This window comes from Cherax quadricarinatus, chromosome 6 (assembly GCF_038502225.1).
Source record: "Cherax quadricarinatus isolate ZL_2023a chromosome 6, ASM3850222v1, whole genome shotgun sequence".
NCBI classification, from domain to species: domain Eukaryota; kingdom Metazoa; phylum Arthropoda; class Malacostraca; order Decapoda; family Parastacidae; genus Cherax; species Cherax quadricarinatus.
Window position 1 is genome coordinate 17,210,086 of NC_091297.1, and position 6,919 is coordinate 17,217,004.

At 41.1% G+C, this 6,919-nt stretch overlaps 1 protein-coding gene across 5 annotated transcripts in view; it reads right to left on the reverse strand.

Moving 5' to 3' along the window:
• LOC128692382 (uncharacterized) overlaps window positions 1-6,447 on the reverse strand; it is a 257,585-nt gene extending 251,138 nt beyond the window's left edge. For 3 of the 5 annotated variants that reach the window (XM_070080702.1, XM_070080703.1, XM_070080686.1), the window contains exon 1: window positions 4,392-4,542. The gene's annotated coding sequence lies outside the window, so the exon portion shown is untranslated. Of the gene's footprint in view, window positions 1-4,391; window positions 4,543-6,214; window positions 6,277-6,415 lie in introns of those variants that run through there. The other 2 variants (XM_070080697.1, XM_070080691.1) reach the window with 2 other exon arrangements.
• Window positions 6,448-6,919: the final 472 nt, after the last annotated feature.

Genomic DNA, 6,919 nt, shown 5'->3' on the forward strand with positions numbered 1-6,919 from the left:
GAAGGGAAGTAACCCCAGAAAAGGACTTGCCTCCTCAAGTCTTAATGGAAGGGGATTCCCCTTCTAAACACTAACACTCTCTCTCCCCTCCTCCCATCCCATCAATCATCACCAGATCTTCAATAAAAGTAAGTGTCATGTAATTGTGCATGCCTTTTTCAGTTTGTGTGTACTAAAATTAACATTTTTTTGTGGTAAAAAAAATTTTTTTTCATACTTTTGGGTGTCTTGCACGGATTAATTTTATTTCCATTATTTCTTATGGGGAAAATTCATTCACATAGCGAACATTTCGCATAACAGCCAGCCCTCTTGCACGGATTAAGGTCGCTATGCGGGGGTCCACTGTATATATATAGCGTCTCTCAAGCGATCATAAGCGAAAAGGCTAGGAAGTTGCATGAGGATTTAAATAAAAAAATGCCTGCAACTAGTGATGATGTGAGTGAATTTAAGGCCAGCAAAGGTTGGTTTGAGAGATTTAAGAAGCGTAGTGGCATACATAGTGTGATAAGGCATGGTGAGGCTGCCAGTTCGGACCACAAAGTGGCTGAAAAATATGTGCATGAATTCAAGGAGTACATAGAGGCTGAAGGACTGAAACCTGAACAAGTGTTTAATTGTGATGAAACAGGCCTGTTTTGGAAGAAAATGCCAAGCAGGACCTACATTACTCAGGAGGAAAAGGCACTCCCAGGACATAAGCCCATGAAAGACAGGCTTACTTTGTTGATGTGTTCCAATGCTACTGGTGATTGCAAAGTTAAGCCTTTATTAGTGTATCACTCTGAAACTCCCAGAGCGTTCAGGCAAAAGAATGTCCTCAAGGAGAATTTGTGTGTGCTGTGGAGGGCAAACAGTAAGGCATGGGTCACTAGGGACTTTTTCTATGACTGGTTACACCATGCATTTGCCCCCAATGTCAAAGATTACCTAACTGAAAAGAAATTAGAACTTAAGTGCCTCCTGGTGTTAGACAATGCCCCTGGTCATCCTACAGACGTGGCAGAGCGACTTTATGGGGACATGAAATTCATTAACATCAAGTTTTTGCCTCCTAATACCACTCCTCTCCTGCAGCCCATGGACCAGCAGGTTATTGCAAACTTCAAAAAACTGTACACAAAAGCTCTGTTTGAAAGGTGCTTTGTAGTGACCTCAGAAACTCAACTGACTAAGAGAGTTTTGGAGAGAGCACTTTAATATCCTCAATTGTGTAAACCTTATAGGTAAGGCTTGGGAGGGAGTGACTAAGAAGACCTTGAACTCTGCTTGGAAGAAACTGTGGCCAGAATGTGTAGACAAAAGGGATTTTGAAGGGTTTGAGGCTAACCCTGAGAGGATTATGCCAGTTGAGGAATCCATTGTGGCATTGGGAAAGTCCTTGGGGTTGGAGGTTAGTGGGGAGGATGTGGAAGAGTTGGTGGAGGAGGACAATGAAGAACTAACCACTGATGAGCTGATAGATCAACTTCAACAGCAAGAGGCCAGACCTGAGGAAACTGGTTCAGAGGAGGGAAGAGAGAAATTGAAGAAGTTGCCTACTACAAAGATTAAGGAAATCTGTGCAATGTGGCTGAAAGTGCAAACCTTTATGGATGAGAATCACCCTCACACAGCTATTGCAAGCCGTGTTGGCAACTTGTACACTGACAATGTTGTGAAACACTTTAGGGAAGTCATAAAGGAACGAGAGGTACAGGCCACTATGGACAGATATGTTGTGCGAAAGAAGTCCAGTGACTCTGAAGCTGGTCCTAGTGGCATTAAAAGAAGGGAAGTAACCCCAGAAAAGGACTCTACACCTCAAGTCTTAATGGAAGGGGATTCCCCTTCTAAACACTAACACTCTCTCTCCCCTCCTCCCATCCCATCAATCATCACCAGATCTTCAATAAAAGTAAGTGTCATGTAAGTGTGCATGCCTTTTTCAGTTTGTGTGTATTAAAATTAACATTTCATGTGGTAAAAATTTTTTTTTTCATACTTTTGGGTGTCTTGCACGGATTAATTTGATTTCCATTATTTCTTATGGGGAAAATTCATTCGCATACCGATTATTTCGCATACCAATGACCCCTCTTGCACGGATTAAAATCGGTATGCGGGGGTCCACTGTATACAGTAATATATACAGGATAAAGGGTTACTAGCCCCTCGTTCACAGCATTTTAGTTGCCTCTTAGGACACACATGGCTTACGGAGGAAGAATTCTGTTCCAGACGATGCAACATCCCCCAGATGAAAAGCAGGGGTGTCACTAGCACATTAAGAGACAACACAATAAGTGTCAGGGGCCCAAGACTGTTCAACTGCCTCCCAGCATACATAAGGGGGATTACCAACAGACCCCTGGCTGTCTTCAAGCAGGCACTGGACAAGCACCTAAAGTCGGTACCTGACCAGCCGGGCTGTGGTTCATACGTTGGATTGCGTGCAGCCAGCAGTAACAGCCTGGTTGATCAGTCCCTGATCCACCATGAGGCCTGGTCACAGACCGGGCCGCGGGGGCGTTGACCCCAGGAACTCTCTCCAGGTAAACGCCAGGGAAACTTCCCCATGGAGGTAAGAGGAAACAAATAAGAACAAGTAATAGCAAGAAAATAGTGTAGTGTGACCTAAGTCTAAGTAGAAGCAGCAAGATGTACCTGAAACCTACACCCCATCCACCTATACACCCATACACAAATAACCCGCACATAAAAGAGAGAAGCTTACGACGACGTTTCGGTCTGACTTGGACCATTTACAAAGTCACACTAACCAGAAGTGGAGCAGGACGGCTATATATAGGCAGGAAGAGGTGGTGGTAGTAGTAGTAGTACAAGAATGATATATAATACCGACAAGATGAAATTAAGACACATGCGCAACACCCGGGCATCACCATCGTAGACGTTTCGCCATCCAGCCAGCCACTGGATGGCGAAACGTCCACAACAAAGACAACCAGACACCGCACATGTGTCTTAATTTCATCAGTAGTAGTAGTAGTAGTCACTATTAGTGGTCACTATTAGTTACCCCCTTCTAGTGCTGGGTAGGGCTTCTCCTTTCCCCATAGTGAACTCGGCTCACACACTAAGGTTTATGGTTCAATCCCCGTTACAGGTGAAAACATTAGGACGTGTTTCCTCAAGACACCTGCTGTCTATGTTTACCTATCAGTAAAACAGGTACCTGGGTGTTAGCCAACTGGTATGGGTACAAAACTGACCTAATTTGCATAACAAGTGGCTTTCTACAGCGTAGTATGTCACTGATGTCAGCTAGGCCTGTATAAACTGTACATGTACTTGTAGAAATAAAGATCATTATTATTATTATCATCAGAACAGCCTGAATTCTTCATGACATTCCTTAGAGATTCTGATCCATTTAGACATGCAGTTGCTGCAGATTTATCAGCTCGACATTCATGCTACAAATCTCCTGTTCCACTACATCCCAAAGTTTATGCAAAATTCTGACTACCATCTGCATGTCACTGCAGAAAATTAAATTCTTCAGACCAGGTAACATTTTTCCAATCCTCATATGTCTAGTTTTGGTAAGCCTTTGCCCACTGTAGCATCAGTTTTTTGCTCTTAGCTGACAGGAGTGGAATCTGATATATGGTCTTCCACTGCTGTATACCATCCACTTTGAGGCTTGATGTGTTGCACATTCAGAGATGCTCTTCTGGATACCACTGTTGCAACGTATGGTTATTTGAATCACTGTCACTTTCCTATCAGTCTGAACCAGTCTGGCCATTCTCCTCTGACCTTTCTCACAAACAAGGCATTTTTGCCTACAGAACCTCCACGTGCATGAAAATTTCACGAGACCAACAGTTTTTGAGATACATACTGTCACAATCATTCCATGGTCAGGCACCTAGAACACATTTCTTCCTCATTCTGATGTTCGGTCTGAATAACAACTGACCCTCTTGACTATGTCTGCATGCTTTAAGGTATTGAAGTGCTGCCTCATGATTGGCCGATTAAACATTTGCATTAACACGCAGGTGTACAAAATAGCCACTGTGTATGAATATGTATGTGCATATGCATATATGTATGTACTCACCTATTTGTACTCACCTATTTGTGGTTGTATGTATGTATGTATATATGTATATTTGTATATATGTAGGTATGTATATATGCATGTTATGTATATATATATGTATGTACGTATATATGCATGTTATGTATATACATATGCATGAATGTATGTATGTATACATACATACAGAACATACAAATTTCTTTGTCTTGAACTACAACTTGATCTCAGATAACACTATACAATAAATTCAAGAGAAAAAACAACAGCAAATATTCAAGCTTGCACAACTATAATAGCTTCAGAACTAATTTAATAAACGAAAAATGCAACCAACCCCATATTTCTTTTCTCTTCCAGTCCTGGGGCTGCTGACTGTGGTGAGAAGAGAGTAAGATGAGTGAGAGAGAGAGAGAGAGTTAAGGAGCACAGGTAGTTGGGAGAGTGTACGAGGTAAACACTACCTCACGCATGCACACCTTTAAAGCTGAACCACTAACTCACACCCACTCACCACACACAACTCACTCCCACTCACCACACTCCCATTCATCACATAACTCACTCCCACTCACCACACTCCTATTCATCACACAACTCACTCCCACTCACCACACTCCCATTCATCACACAACTCACTCCCACTCACCACACTCCCATTCATCACACAACTCATTCCCACTCACCACACTCCCATTCATCACACAACTCACTCCCACTCACCACACTCCCATTCATCACACAACTCACTCCCACTCACCACACTCCTATTCATCACACAACTCACTCCCACTCACCACACTCCCATTCATCACACAACTCACTCCCACTCACCACACTCCCATTCATCACACAACTCACTCCCACTCACCACACTCCCATTCATCACACAACTCACTCCCACTCACCACACTCCCATTCATCACACAACTCACTCCCACTCACCACACTCCCATTCATCACACAACTCACTCCCACTCACCACACCCATTCATCACACAACTCACTCCCACTCACCACACTCCCATTCATCACACAACTCACTCCCACTCACCACACTCCTATTCATCACACAACTCACTCCCACTCACCACACTCCCATTCATCACACAACTCACTCCCACTCACCACACTCCTATTCATCACACAACTCACTCCCATTCATCACACAACTCACTCCCACTCACCACACTCCCATTCATCACACAACTCACTCCCACTCATCACATATTGCCATCATTTGGAAAGAAACAAAAATTTATTCTTCCCCACCAATTTATGAAATAAATATTTCTTAAAAAGAAAACAAGTTCTCTCAAATATGCAACTACTTTAATTTTTAAATTTCTCGTACATTTTTTCATTACTACTGATACAATACTCAAATATCATGAATTACAAAAACTTTCAACAAAAATACAATAATTAAATGAAGTGTACAGTTACATTATCTAAAAATTCTTGTCATCAGTTTAAAAATTCATAGGTAATTCACATAATTTATTATTCTTTACTAAAACTCCCAATTCATAATTAAAAATAATAAATCTTGGCAGTCAACATACATTTCCTTCGTTTCCATAACACTAATAAGACTAACAATGAAAATGTCACTTTGAGCTTTTTAGGTTATCCTGGGTAATTTACATTATGTATAATAATTGTACTTGAGTGTACCAGTCTCGAAATTAACCTACTAACAGTCTGTAAAAAATAAATATGAATGGTTTTAGTAAATATTCCTGGAGAAGTATTTCAATATAAAGAGCAGTAGAAGAGCTTGGCAGGAATTAAGTAAGTAAGTAAAGTAAGTTAAATTTAAGTAAGTGTTGAAGAGTGGAGGTGAGTGAAGGAAGCAGCAGCCAGCATGACAACCATCACTGTCTAAATTCTCACAGGTTTTAATGTCTTTTATGTGAGTGGTGCCAGACTCTAGCTCACACCTGTACAAAATATGAAACATTTGCACCATTCCTCATTTAGATAATGATTCAGTGTGAGGCAGGAGGGTGGCAGGCAGTGGCAGCGGGCAACCCTCACCTCTCCTGCCCTCACATCCCACTCTTCCTCTCACTAATAATACCAATTAACTTTTCCGAGGCCTCGTTAACCTTTATATTACAAATACGAGAATATATATGATAGGGCGTCTGTTCTTACCCTTCCAAAAATAAACACACAAACATTGAACACTGACAGAGTTGATGGTTCACTTTTCCTTACAAAATCAAATATTTTGAAATGTTAAAAAGTTTAGCTTTTTCTGACAGCCAGGATAAATCAGATGTGAAATATAATATATATTTTTACGTAATAGTTAGATAATGTACTAGGGAAAACGAAACAATAACTACCACTCACGTCATGGCTATGGCTGACCTGTCTGCAGTACATCGTACATCTGACAGTGACTGACTTCACTATCTCCGAGCCTCGTGAGGCCTAAGAACATTAGAAGGAAGTAACTTAATAATAAGGAATAAAGATTTTATTACTTTGTAAAGGTCACAATTTTGGTTTGCTAAGTACAAAGAAAGCCACTATCATGCCGGGGCATTTCGGGCAGAGTAATCCTAGTATATAATAACTACTTAAATCTAGACAAGATAAAAGTGGTTAACTTTTATTAAAATCTTTATTTAATTTTAATACTAATGCGAGATAGTCAAGATGGAGGTTTACGAGAATAATCTTGAAGCTATTTTACAGCCATAGGTCTGTTGGTAATCCCCCTTATAAGAACATAAGAAAGAAGGAACGCTGCAACAGCCCTACTGGCCTATGCGAGGCCTGTACAAAAGGCGTATATTGCTCCTGTTGAAATTACTGTGACCACCCCTCCAATAGTTTGTCCTTCCTTATCCA